This window comes from Macaca thibetana, chromosome 17, assembly GCF_024542745.1.
Source record: "Macaca thibetana thibetana isolate TM-01 chromosome 17, ASM2454274v1, whole genome shotgun sequence".
In the NCBI taxonomy this organism is placed as follows: Eukaryota; Metazoa; Chordata; class Mammalia; order Primates; family Cercopithecidae; genus Macaca; species Macaca thibetana.
Genome location: NC_065594.1, coordinates 29,254,719 through 29,269,731, shown reverse-complemented (window position 1 = coordinate 29,269,731; position 15,013 = coordinate 29,254,719). Strand labels below are relative to the sequence as shown.

General features: G+C 39.4%; 1 protein-coding gene across 1 annotated transcript in view; it reads left to right on the top strand.

The window, feature by feature from the left end:
• The first annotated feature begins 562 nt into the window (after positions 1 to 562).
• KPNA3 (karyopherin subunit alpha 3) overlaps positions 563 to 15,013 on the top strand; it is a 1,032,760-nt gene continuing 1,018,309 nt past the window's right edge. Inside the window, exon 1 of the mRNA XM_050766319.1 lies at positions 563 to 572. The gene's annotated coding sequence lies outside the window, so the exon portion shown is untranslated. The remainder of the gene's footprint in view (positions 573 to 15,013) is intronic.

Sequence of the window (15,013 nt, the reverse complement as noted above, 5' to 3'; positions counted from 1 at the left end):
AATGTGGAACTCCTTGTTCAAAAATTATTCAGAATTTCCAGACAGTGACAGACAGCATTACACCAAGTTTGATGCCCTCTGAGCACAGGACAGTATGTCCTGTACAGTGTGACTATATAAGTTGCACATTAGTGAAGCAAGAGAGTGTGGTAATAGAGCTTGGAGCTTTCAGAATTGGAATCAATATATCAGAGTCGGAATCCCAGACCTGCTACTTGCTACCTAGGTTATGTTAAGGAGGCTGTATTTTCTCTACAGCCTTTAGTGTCCTTATCTGCAAAATGAGTCTATCCTAGGTTTGTTGTGAGGCTTAAATGATCATTGTATAAAATGCCTACCTAGTAAATATGTGATACTTAACATGGTCAAAGCGGAAGTTACTATTATTATTTTGTTAAGTGGGCTTTATTAGAAGAAAAAACTGTGGAAGGAGAATTGTTAGATCAGAAAGAGAATGTCTCTAGTGTGATCAACTAAAGATTGAGAGATATGAGACAGGAAATGTGTGTGTGTGAGTGTGGGCAGGTCGGGGACAGAGTTGAGGAGTTGGGTGCCCCCCTTAATGAGTGGGGAGAAGCTGGTGGGGAGATAGATTCCCTGTACCAGTCTTCGGGTGGTGCTATGAGTCCAGAAGAACCCGGATGCATTCTAAGCATACAGGTAAGATCCATGATTCCACCAGGCATTCCTCGAAGCAGAACTTTTGAAAAGCTGCTGAATACTGAAAGAGTATGGTTAGTGTTTCCAAACTTCCTAGTAGACACAGGACATTCAATTCATCCAGGAAGAAATATGAGGACATCTGGTTTGTGTGCAATAATCTAATACATTGGTTCTCAGGCTGGTTAAAAATTAGAATCACCTGAGGAGCTTTCAAATCTATTGATGCTCTGGCTCCACCAGAAATAAATTCTGATGTATTTGATCTGGGTTGAGGCTTGAGCATCATCTCTGTTTTTAAAATACTCCTCAGATGGTTCTAATATGCAGACAAGTGCTGAGAACCACTTATCTGAAACAATGGCATGCTGTTGAGATCTTCTGTTTCCTCTGAGAAAAAGAAAAGGTAGTCAACTGTGTGTGAGAGTGTGCATACATGCGTGTGTGTTTGATAACCAGCAGATTAAGCAGCAGTAAGGCACACACAAGTAGAAGTCATCTGATGCCCTCAGGACACCACAGTGAGTGATGTTTTGTCTGGTCCACAGCCATATCTGCTCAGGGAGGCTACTCTGCCACACTCTGGAAGCACTCTTGAGAAAGAGGCCCTTACGTAAGTTACTATGCATAGTGTGTTTCAACAGTGTTTGGCAGATGACAAAGGCTCAGGAAATGTTAGTTGTTGTTACTACTGCTATTTTGTTAGGTCATCTAATAGAATTCACTTTGAATTTTAAAAAAAGGAATCAAATAAATTTAACATAGTATGATCATTTTTCCTTTGGGAGTTAAACTCATTCTTTCAAGTCTTGTGTGCCATTGAACATACGCACACAAGCTTTTTTTTTTTTTTTTCCTTTGAGATGGAGTCTCACACTGTCACCCGGGCTGGAGTGCAGTGACTCGATCTCAGCTGATTGCAATCTCTACCTCCTGGATTTAGGTGATTCTCCTGCCTTGGCCTGAGTAGCTGGCATTACAGGCACCTACCACCATGCCCACCTAATTTTTTGTATTTTTATCAGAGATGGGGTTTCACCATGTTGGCCAGGCTGGTCTCAAACTCCTGACCTCATGATTAGCCCGCCTCAGCCTCCCAAAGTGCTGGGATTACAGGCATGAGCCACTGTGCCCAGCTCGAACATAAGCTCTTTTAAAAAAGCAATACAGTGAGACATGATGGAGATCACTAAAACATGGATGATGAATTATAAAAAGAAAACCTGTCCTAGCTTGTAGAAATGGATACTTGTACATGGCACATGTATACATACGTAACAAACCTGCACATTGTGTACGTGTACCCTAGAACATGAAGTATAATTAAAAAAAAAAGAAAAAAAAATGGATACTTGTGGTTTGGGATAAAATTTTCCGTGATAGCATTACATCTGTATTTAAAAATTGCTGTGTTATAAAAACGTGGGTGGCAGAGAAGATAGTGTGTTTTGGAAAACTGTTTGAAAAAATCAGAAAGGGTTTCCAGTGATGGCAAAGTTGCTGACAGCAAGACGCACATAACACATGGGAACAGATTGTTTCATGAAATATCAGAGTATAATAAAGCAATATTGCAAAGTATGAGTATATATAATTTTCTTTTCAGTTTTATGCAATTAATATACATATGTGTATATTAATAAATGGAATATTATCAGTAGATTTTTAACGATTTCATTTAGAGGCTTAAATATATGTTCAAGTTGCAAAAAAATGTTTTTAAAATTTTGTTTCAGAAAATAGGCATTGGCTTTGTAATTGGAAGGGACTTGTATTCAGGTGTGTAGGTAATTAAGGAAAATGTAACAGAAGGGACTAATTAGGAAGAAAGGCAAACACAAACAGCCTCCCTTTCCTTTGTTTATACTTCTTAGCAATTATCACTGCAACATTTTAGAATAAGAAATACTTCTAAGTTATTGAATTGTAGACTTGCCTGGGCTTGTTCTTGGGCCAGTGAGGTTTTTAGAAGAAAGCTCACTTCCTGCAGTAGCCATGGCAACTTCAACAATACAGGCCCTACCCTGCCAGCTCCAATCTGTCCAACAGATTCCCAGGGAGGAGAAATATGTTATCACAATAAGAGATGATTTCCAACTTTTAACGTTTTTAAGTAGGATATTGTTACTCAATTCATAAATCCACTCACCTTCAATCTCAGCTACCTACTACCTCAAAAACACATACACATGTTGCCGGTGGAGGGCCTTGACTACAAGTTGTCCAGGTTTTTGGCATTTTGAACAAAGGATTGGACAAAACAAGCAAAGCAATGAAAGAATGAAGCAACGAAAGCACAGATTTATTGAAACGAAAGTACACTCCACTTAAGAGCACTGGTTAGAGAATTTTCTGATGTTTAAATACCCACTACAGGTTTCCCATTGGTTACTTGGTTACACTCTATGTAAATGAAGACTTGGCCGACGACCAGTCTGGTCACAGGAGGTGACCAATCAGAGGCTGAGTGAAGTTACAAAGTTAGACCTGAAGACTTGGGCCAGGACCCATCCGATTGGTTGCAGGAGGGGACCAATCAGGGGTACTTTCAATTTTTCATCTGCTATGCAGTGCAAAGGGAGTAGCCTCTGATCCTTTTGTTATGTGGGTGTGGAGAGCTGGGGTTTTCCTTTTGATTCAGTTCTAGGAAGGCAGTGAATCAGCCTTGGAATCCCTGTCTCCAGACTCTAGTTATTCTCCTACCTCACACCCACACACAAACACACACACCTTCATTTGCTCCATCTTTTTAATCTAATTCTCTCAAAGATTACCAACAGAATTTTGGTAATCTTGGGATGCAGAATTTTGGGATGCAGCCATCGAGTGAACTGAAGTCTTCCACCCTGCCTACAGATTTGAAGTTGTAAAATGCCTTTTCTGCCTGCCTGAAACACAACCACAGAAATTCCAGTTGCATGCCACACTCTGATTTTAAAAAGAGGGGATTCCCTAGAAAATATTTTTACTTTTATGTTCAAGGAAATATTCACCTGGATGGAGACCCCTCAGCAGAATCTAGAGGAAGCATTGCTCTCCGAGTTCACTTATCTTATATTTTTTCTACTATCCACCCGAACTCCTGAATCTGAAAGAAAAATTCTTAAGCTTACTCAAAAATGTTTAACCAAATCAATCTGCTGGGCTTTTCTAATTGCAAGTGATAAGCAATGAGGGAAATATATTGCTCTCATTGTTTTAAATATTCTTTCTCTTACCTTTCCTCTGCTCCACCTCAGCCATTCTACTTACATGGTTGACCTTTGAACAACATGGATTTGAGTTGCTCAGATCTGCTTACTTACAGACTTTTTTCAGTAAAAGTTACACTGAGTGTGCTGCCTCTCCTGCCTCCCCTTCCACCTCTTCCAGCTCTGCCACCCCGAGACAGCAAGACCAACCCCTCCTCTGCCTCCTCCTCCACAGCCTATTCAACATGAGGACAACAAGGATAAAGACCTTTATGATGATCCACTTCCACTTAATGAATAGTAAATATATTTTCTCTTCCTTATGATTTTCTTAATAACATTCTTTTTTTCTAGCTTAATCTATTGTAAGAATATGGTATATAACATATATAACATACTAAATATGTGTTAATTGAACTGTTTATGTTATCTGGAAGGGAAGGCTTCTGCTCCTAGACTATTAGTTAAGTTTCAGGGAGTCCAAAGTTATAGAACACACATAACCCCATTAAAAAGTAGGCACAGGACATGAATAGACACTTTTTAAAAGAAGATGTACGTGCGGCCAACAAGCATATGAAAAAACGTTCAACATCACTAATCATTAAAGAAATGCAAATCAAAACCACAGTGAGATACCACCTCACAACAGTCAGAATGGTTATTATTAAAAAGTCAAAAAATAATAGATGAGGGCAAGGCTGCAGGGAAAAGAGAACACTAATACTCTGCTTACACACTGTATTATAAATTAGTTCAGCCACTGTGGAAAGCAGCTTGGTAATTTCTCAAAAAACTTACAACGGAAGTACTATCCAGCAATCTCATTATTAGGTAAATACCCAAAGGAATAGAAATATTTCTACCATAAAGACACATGCAAGCAAGTGATCATTGCAGCACTGTTCACAATAGCAAAGACCTGGGGTCAACCTAGGTTCCCATCAACAGTAGACTGAATAGGAAAAACGTGGTACATATATACCATGGAATACTACACAGCCATGAGAAAGAACAAGATCATGTCATTTGCAGCAACATGCATGGAGCTGGAGGTCACTATCCTAAGTGAACTAACAAAGGAACAGAAAACCAAATACTGTATGTTCTTTCTTATAAGTGGGAGCTAAGCACTGAGTACACATAGACATAAATAAGGGAATAACAAACACGTTAGTCTAATTGAGGGTGAAAGGTGGGAGGAGGGTGAGGATCTGAAAACTGCCTATGGAATACTATGCTTATTTTAATACCTGGGTGATTAAATAATTTGTGTACCAAACCCGTGAAACCAATGTACCTATGTAACAAACCTGCACATGTCCCTCTGAAACAAAAATAACAAACGAATAAATAAATATATCTGATAGGATTCTGAAAAAAAAAAAGTTATACAAAGATTTTCAACTGTGCAGGTGTGGGTGTTACTGCCCCAACCCTCACCCCTGTAAAGGGTCAACTGTATGTTAAGGAGGGGAGACAGTGGTAAAGGAATACCTTTCAGTAGTGAGTATGATGTGCACATGAACAGGTGACATGATGACAATTTTTATATTCCAGGCTTAGCGTTTGAGAGAAATGTGTGCTATTTGTAAAGAAAAAAAATGTCAATGGACTCATGAACATCCTTAAAATGACTAAATTATCACAAATAAATCTGAGAAAACAAACACTTCTGTAATCTTTGGGGCAGGCAAAAGAAGAGCTGAGAAAGGCTGATGAAGTCAACGCTTGGTGGGTGCCTATGATACACTTTCCCAAAGAACTTGACCCTTCCCCATGGAGATTTAGTCCTATTAACCTCACTGAAAAAAAATAGGGATTTCCTGGGAAAATACTTTTAGGGAGTGTAGCATACTTTATGGCCTTCTTGGAGATCTATAATGTAAGTTCACTTATTAAAGCTTTTGAAAAGTTCTACAGTATAAAACCTATTAAACTTTGTTTGACCTTGTGTTTAGATTTTAAATTCTAGAACTCATTTGAGCATAGAGATCCCTTTTGCACATAAGACCTATTAACATCACATAGGACCAATATTTCTTAGACTATATCTAGGGAACTGCAATGTTAGTCTGTTATATTTCTTGTCTTTAAAATAACTAGTTTCTTATCTGTAATTGGAAAAAGCTGCAGACACCCATCCCCCGCCCCCACCAAAGCCCAATCTCATGTGATTCCTTTACAACCTAAGGACTAGCTTCTTCCTATCTCCTGATAGGTGTTCCTGCGGCCAGGGCTGGACCCAGAGGCCAAGAAGGTGACCCTGCCAGGTATGAACATCTGCAGCCTGAGGTGCACTTCAAAATCTTGCTCTCAGAAAGTCAGGACTGCACCTGGGAGCTGTTAGAAATGCAAACTCTCAGGCACCACCCCAGATCTACTGAGAAAGAAATTTTATTTTCACCAAATTCCCAAGGTGACTTACATGCAGTCATCCAGCGCCCTCAGGGGAGAAGCAGGGAGAACATGTCTCATTCTGGAAGATGGTGCAGGCTGCGGAGCCAGCTTGCCTGGCTTTGACACTGAGTTTCCTTGCAGAATAACCCGAAGTCACAGCAATGTGTGGCTCTGCACATCTTGAGGGTGTAGTGGGGATCAGTGTAGGGTCTGATAAAAGCCAGGAGAATAACTTGGAATCTCTTCAGGGAACTGAAAGAAGACTGGCCCAGGGAACTGAGACCAACAGACACAGGAACCCTGCAGGTATTCCCAACGTGATTCCTCGGGAATCACAGGGAGCCCAGGCCTTGGGGGATGTAGCTTCTCATAAGAGTCAGGTGAGAATGATGGGAGCAGCCCTTCACAGGTGTGGCACCTCAAACCAGTTGGGTGTTAATGACCCCCACCTCCCAGATGACCAACTCGGTAGCAAAGAAAATACTGTGATTGCATGCAAATGTGAAATCAGGCCTCATCCTGGATTACCTTCACATTCACTAAACAAATTAGTATTTGGTTGGAGCTTTTGTTAATTCTTCAATCCTCACCCACATATGCATGCACACATGCTTACTAAAAACAGAGAAAAAAAAATACCTAGAGCTCATACTTGTGAATATCACAAGATAATTTCTCCATCTCTGCATCTTCATACATTCGGAAACCTCCTTGCTCACACACACACACACACGCACACATGTATGCAAGGGTGTACAGAACTTTTTTGGGTAACACTTAGCACATATTAAGGACAAAAAAGTCATAGACCTCACAGGATTATAGTCATCAGCATAGCAATGATTCTGTAGCTCGGAGGAGGTGGCTCTTCATTCCATTGCCTGCTATGAGTTTTGTCTCATATTGCTGGGTACCTCTAGCAGATGTACGGTATGTGCAGTGCTTAGAACATTGCCAGAGAAACATATAAAATTGAGGATATAAATAATTTCACCTTCCCCATACCCCCACTTTCCTCTTGCCTCTTGCTGATAAGAAAAAGATTAACTGGATTAATTGGCATGTGTCATCCAATAACCTCAGTAAGTCTAGAAACGTAAAATCTCCAGGCTGTTATGAGTGAAGCTGGTTCCATCTTCATTCCCTAAGGCCCAGGAAAGTAGGGGGCGTGGTCAAGGTCACAGCCCTAATTAGAAACTGCCACCTAGACTCATAGGTACTCAGCCCATCCCCGAGGTGCACCCAGGCCTGGAGAAGTAAAAGGCACAGCCAGTGGACTCTCAGAACGATGACACTCATACATGAAGACCTCCCGTGCGATCCACAAATTTCACTGCAGATGGGAAAACCTTTCAGAAAGTGTCTCAACCTATTTTTTTCAAACATTGTGAATTTTGGCAAAAACTTTTGTGATTTGAAAATGCAACATTTACCCTTAATTTAAACCCTTGTGTATTTTCAAGGGAAATTTAAGTTAAAAAACATGTCTTTCTGGTTAAATGGAAGCCTGTGCTCCGTGAAAGGAGGAGGGGGGAAGGTCAGGTGGCTGTTGCAGGCTGGCTCTCAGGGGGATTTGGGTAGAAGCTGTTGAAGTTGGAGAAGTAAACTGTCAGCTGAGGAGGGGTGTGTGGGGGAGCTAGAAAAACAGAAAAAGTAATGGGCACGTTGCCCTGGGGGATGGTCAAAGAAGGCAAATCAACAAAGTACTGAGGTGGAGAGGCCTGGCTGGGGATCTCATGAGTCTAATAGCACCCAGAGGTTATCGAGGCCATGTTACTTAAGTGTCCTGAGGTCACAGGACAGGATTAGGGAAAGCAGTCATGTAGTTTGTTGACTATGATTTTCACCATTACTTCTCCAAGACACTGACAGGTCCCTCGAAGGCAGGAATCACACTGCCTTGATCTTTGTATCCTTGAGGCCTGACATAATGCCTAGTTGCATACAAATGATGCTGTAAAAATGCTGCAAAAATAGATGATAAGTAAATGAAAAAAATAAGGTATTTCCAATCCAAACCACCAAAAACTAATTAAGTCTACACCAAGACCTTCATGATTAAGGTTCCTTGTTAGTAGTTGTAGAATACCTCTCAAACTGGTAAAATACTTGTTTGACTTATTGAAATAAAAAAAAAAATCCACTAGTTGATGTAGTACAGAAAAATAAAATAAAATAGAAAAACTTTGTCAAACTCTGTTCAGTTTGTCAGATTAACCCAGCAGCTGAACCATGGCTCTAGGTGGACACAGCATCTCCTTCCCCTCCCATGCCCCTGCTCCTGATCACTACTTGATTTCCTGCCTTCTCTTTGTTAATTTTTAAACTCTACTAGCTCTTGATGAAAACATGAAATTATGCTACATGGGCTCACTTTTCATTCTGAATCTCATAGATAGCTAATTCCTTTGTAATCTCGTAGATAGCTATTTCCACAAGCCTTGGGGGTGGAGCAGCTGCTGTCTGGGCTCAGACCTGAGGCAGAGCTGGGCAGGAGCTCCATGCACGCAGAGCCTGTCTTGATTAAGGAAGGAAAAACCAAACCTCAGATCTTAAGCAGCACACAGCCTCTCATCCTCCTACAATCTGGCAAAGTGGTGCACAAGTGCATATCACTAAGGATCAAAGCAGGTTAGAACAGAAGGAGATTTTAGGAATTTCCTAATTTTGTCAATGAGGAAATCACAGTCCATGACCACTTGACTGGCTGGCAGAGATTGGGATCTGGATTCCCTTCTCTTTGGGTCAGTGGGCTTTCCTTTGCAGACACTTCATACCTGTGGCCAGTGGAGGCAAGGTAGCTCACTGCTGGCACCAGGCAGAGACTCAAGGACATTGCAAACGGGGAGCTGGGCATTGTGGTCAACTGACTTTGGCTTACATACATACAGTCAGGCCAGACCATGGGCTATTGATATTAGTGCTGTTTGGAAAGTATTTCCATGTCTTCTGGAAGACCTGTGGTAGGAAGGCCTTCTGCCCTTTGTTGTGGGATCATATAAATAGTTTGAGGCAATGTATGTTACAAGCAGAAATAATGTATGCCACTTTTAGACCGAAGCATTTAATAGCTGGTGTGGGACCCTCAGAGTCGCTTTCTTTTTGCTTTTAGTGTGGCAACCAGTGACATTTGAAATGGTGGTTGCTCCCACAGTTTGGGCTCCTGAGTAATGCTGATGAGCAGAGCTCACCCTGATGCAATGGACTTGCTTGAGTGAGTGAGGCATGTGCTATAAGATCTGGAGGGCATTTGTTACTGCAGCAACACCCAACATATCCTGGTTGACAGAATCTCCTCTATCATTTCCAAGGCAATTGACTCTTTCTCTGTGCCTTTCTTCCCTTTCACTATCCCAACTTTCCCTCTAATTCACTTTCACCTTGTTCGGGGAGTCCTTTAATTTTTGTTGTTGTTGCTTTTTTTTTTCCTGCCAGATTTCATCAGTAGGAAAAGAGGAAGAGGAGCTGATATTGTGTGCTTTCATCAACCCTCCACAGCATCTTTTTAATAATATCTGAGACTAACGAAAAGATCTCACTCTGATGTTGCCTTGGAGCCCCAGAGATAAAAGATGAAGTATGGTGTGCATTCACAAAAGAAAAAAGTAACTTGATAATATAAGTTAATAACTAGAACACTGGTGGCAAAGAGATTCAGCCTTTGAGCATTATTTTGAAAAACAGTAAGACGAGAGTGATAGCAACTATCATCACGAACAAGGGGATTTCATTGGTTTTAGGTTAATTTGTTTAAAGGACTACATAACCTAAAGCTTTTTCTTCAATTAGTGATGGGCTAGTGCCATTCCAACTTTTATTATTAAATGTATTGACCCTCTGTACCTCGTAATTTAAAACATCTTTTTATTTTAAAAATTTAATATTTTATAAACACAAGGGTAGTACATGCTCAGTGAATAAAACCTGGAAAACACAGAGAAACACAAAGAAAAAGTTCTAGAATTTGCTCTCCTTCCATGACCCAGAAATAACCATTCAGCATTTTGTTCATGATCTTGGAGACTTTCAACTATATAAGTATATATGAATATAAATTATATATATATGTGTGTGTGTGTGTGTACATATATATATTATTTTTTATTTTTTATTGCTATAGACTGAACTATACTGCACCCCAGAAATATTCATAGGTGGAAGCCCTAAGCTCCAATGTGATGGAATCTGGAGATGGGGCCTTTGGGAGATAAATAGGTTTAGATGAGGTTTTGAGGGTAGGACTTTCACGATGTGATTAGTGCCCTTATAAAAAAAGACACCAGAGAGGTTTTTCTCCCTCTGCTTCCCCTCACATGAGGACCCAGCAAGAAGGTGACTGTCAGTAAACCGGAAGAGGCGCTCAGCAGAACCCAACCACAGTCACACCCTGGTCTCAGACTTCCAACCTCCAGAACCATGAAAAACAAATTTCTGTTGTTTAAGCCACCCCGTCTATGGTATTTAGTTATGGAAGCCTGAGATGACAAATACGTGTGTGTGTGTATGTGTACAATTATTGTTTAAAACTACTGAAGAATATTATGCAATGATAGCTAATAGATATAGAGGTCCACAATCTTTGTTGTTTTTTTAAACTAGGGGATGTTAACGTATATTGGGAAGAATATACATTAATTATCAAATAAAATTGATAGGCTAATTATCAAATACAATTGAAAGTCTAGTTACCAAATACAATTCTTCCTGCTAGGTTTCACTTCTTTAACAAGAATTATTAGAAATAGGTAATTTATTTGACTTAATATTTCCACTTGAAGAAATTTAATCTGTAAAACAGATGTATGCAATAAAATTTATATTAAAATGTTTATGAAACCTTTATTGCACTGAAAATTAGAAACATACTAATGTTCAGCATTAAGGAATTGCTTAAGAAAATTTGATACATTTATCAATACAATAGAATATTCCATAGCCTCTAAAGTTATTTTGCAAATGACTACAAGTAACACTGGAGAGATCTGAATAAGATCAATGGAATGCTATGATGTCAATATCCTGGTTGCCAGGTTGTACTGTGGGTTTTCAAAATGCTACTATTGGGAGAAATTAGGTAAAGGGTACACAGAATCTCTGTAGTATTTCCTACAACTACATGCAAATCTATAATCATCTTGAAATAAGTTTAATTTTTTAAATAATGAAAAAAAATTGTGGGAATGGTTTATGAAAGACAATAGTACTTGAGGATGAATTCTTGTTCTGAAACTCTAAAGTAATAGATTAATGTTATGGTAGAGAATTCTGTGAAGGTAGCCAAGCATGTTGCTAAGTGTGCTTTAAATAGATAAAATTATATTTTGGAAAAGTAATTCCACTGCCTAACCCACTCTGCAATAGCGTATTTCTTGTTTTGTGAAATTTTTTTATTTAATGTAAATAAGCAGAAAAATAATACATAGAAAATGTAATTTGTTCATTTATTTACCAGAAATATAGTGGCAAGAATCTCCAAAAAAGTATTATGGAAGAATATTTATTGACTTGGGGATTTGTTAACAAAGTGAAAATACAGATTAGAAAAGGGTATAGTGTAATAGAGAAGACGTTTATGGCCATCTCAGTGTTCCCACTGGTTCCTCCTCCTGGAAAAGCAGGTGAGCCCAGTCACGCTCTCACAATGAAACAGAAACACAGGAGCCCAGGCCTACCTCTGGGCTTAAAACCCAGGACATCATCCTTTCCACCTTATTCTTTGGGCCAAAGCATGTCACATGGCAAGCTGAGAGTCAAGGATGGGGCAGGTCACTCCAGCCATGTTGGGAGGACACTGCAAGTTACCTGATAAAGGGCTTAATTCTAGAGATGAGTGAAGAAACGGGGTCGTTCTCACAATCCACACAGCCCCATGTTCTTCTCTACTTGCTGTCACCTTTCTCTGTGAAGGAAATGTAAATGGCCTTTACAGAAATGTTCTTCAAAAGGGTTGTCTGGCTTCTGGCATATATTTGATGAATGAATGGAAAAAAATGCTGGATATTATATTTTCAGCCTTTGGAGCCTGATATAAATCTCTTTAAAATTTGCATTTCTTTTCTAGTGATTTTGAAGGTATTATTCATACTTATTGGATGTTGTGTTGCTCCTGCTGTGAAATATTCTGCCTTCCACACTAGCTAGTACTTCCCATTCCTAGACTTTCCAGTGCTGCCTTGCAAGAGTTGGCTTGCTTCTCACTGGCATTTCCTTCACAGGTATTTGACGGTCGAGTTTTCAGTTCTGTTGATCTTTTTACCTGTTCTCCATCTTTCAAAAATTTGACTTCCTTTGTCTGTTGTTTCTTCTTCTGTTTATAATTTAGTATTATTTTTATTCATTTTTTGCCATTTTGGTACTAACATAAATAATATAACAAAAAATAACACACATTTAAGTCATATATATTATGAATATTATTTCCCAGTTTATCACTTGCATTTTGTTTTTTTTTTTTTCAATGCTAGATGTATTAGTCAGGGTTCTCTAGAGGGACAGAATAAGATAGATGTATATATGAAGGGGAGTTTATTAAAGAGAATTGACTCACACGATCACAAGGTGAAATCTCACTATAGGCCGTCTGCAAGCTGAGGAGCAAGGAAGCCAGTCCCGGTCCCAAAACCCCAAAAGTAGGGAAGCTGACAGTGTATCCTTCAGTCTGTGGCCGAAAGCCCGTGAGCCTCCCGTGAGCCTCTGGCAAACCACTGGTCTAAGTCCAAGAGTCCGAAAGCTGAAGAACTTGGAGTCTGATGTTTGAGGGCAGGAAGCATCCAGGAGAGGAGAAAAGATGAAGGCTGTAAGACTCAGCAAGTCGTTTTCTCCCACCTTCTTCTGCCTGCTTTATTCTGGCCACACTGGTAGCTGATTAGATGGTGCTCACTCACATTGCGGCTGGGTTGGCCTCTTCCAGTCCACTGACTCAAATGTTAATCTCCTTTGGCAACACCCTCAGACACACCGAGGAACAATACTTTACATCCTTCAATCCAATCAAGTTGACATTCAATATTAACCATCACACTGGGCTTTAATATATAAATATTCTGAATTCACATATAGCCAAATCTACATTTTTTTTCCTTTAGGGCTCCTGCTTTTGACATTAAGTTACTTAGAAAGGGCTTCCCTTTCCTGGTTTATACAATTATTTGCTCACCTTTTCTATAATTTTAGGGAGCTACTTTTCTTCATCTTAAAAAATTTATCATGTCAAATTAAGTATAGAGCGGATTGTGACCAGTTGTTATTCCTCTCTGTTAAGAAATAAGTGAGAAAATGGTGTCACATGTCTACAGGACAAATTTAAGAGGAATATTAGGATAGAATTTAGTTTGAGAATTTGTTAATCTGCTAAGTAAATTAAATAGCTCCTCTCTATGAAAATAAAACAATAACAACCACAAAACTGTCTAATAGTCTGGGATGGTATCTGTGTGTCTTTCACACCGGTTACATGTTGCAGTTTAGTGGTGCTCTCACATACAGCATCACATTCCCAAAATGCAGGAGGCAAAGCACTAGATCTGGCTCACCTAAAGGATGTTTCAGCCTGATATTGCCCTGATCTAGTCATTAGGCTTGCAAGAGCCCCATTTTTAAAGATCTTACAAAGTTTGACTGGCATATGAAGAAGGAAGGGAAGAAAGGAAAAAAGAAAACACACGGAAACATATTGGAGGTTGTATCTATGCCCCTTGACTCTCAGCTTGCCACATGATGTGCTTTGGCCCAAAGTAGAAGGCAACAGGGATGATGTCCTGGAGGTTGGCCTGGTCTCCTGTGTTTCTGTACTAATGTGAGAGCATGCCCAGGATCAGCTGCCAGCCCAGGAGGAGGAACCAACGAAACCACTGAGATAGCCATAAAAATATTATCTATTACACGATACTGGTTTATAATTTGCTTGTTTTTCAACTTTGTTAACAAATCCCCAAGTCAACAGATATTCTTTTACAATATTTGAATTGTGCCTACTCCACAAAGTGAGAACTAGAAGAATGTGATTTTCGGGTCAGCTTGTTTTAGCATGCTTCTCCAGGCTTGCCATCAGCTCCAAAGGAATAGAGAAACTGTAAAAGATACTCTAATTCAAATGATTATATTCAATTCATTCCATTTTTCTTATAACACTGTCGAAAGTCACATCTAATGTGAGCCAATTCTAACTTGCTAACTAAAGCACGTATTAATTCCTACCGACATTGAACCACAGCAGTATATTCACCTGGTTGTTGTAACACATGAAAATTCACAAACACGACTCAAATCCAAGATGACCGCACCTAAACCTACACAGAGAAAAGAGATTTTAAACAGTTGTTTCCTGTCTGTTCATGCTGGGATCCAAATACACATTCAAACATAACAGCTGCCACATTATTCTCCAAAAGTGTCAACACAGAGCTCAATATTTAAGCTAGTTTAGGTACCTATTAAAGTTACTCTATATGAGGAAGGAGTTTTTAAATTTTTTTAATTAATTGAAAACTTTACTAAAAATCTCCATGCTTAAATGCTCAAGAAGAATTTTCACCTCTGCCAACTAAAAGTTACTCATGGAGTTAAGACTTTGGTTCCATGGAAGTATATTTCCACTCTCAAAAATGTCGTCTGTTGTAACAGAATTCCTTAAATCACCAAAAACTTAACATAAAGTTGGCTTTATGTCTGGTTTACTATTTAGGCACTTTCCAGAAGAAATTACTCATGGTAATGGATTATAACCCGGCCCCTGCAATTAGAATGATGAGGGCCTTCTACAT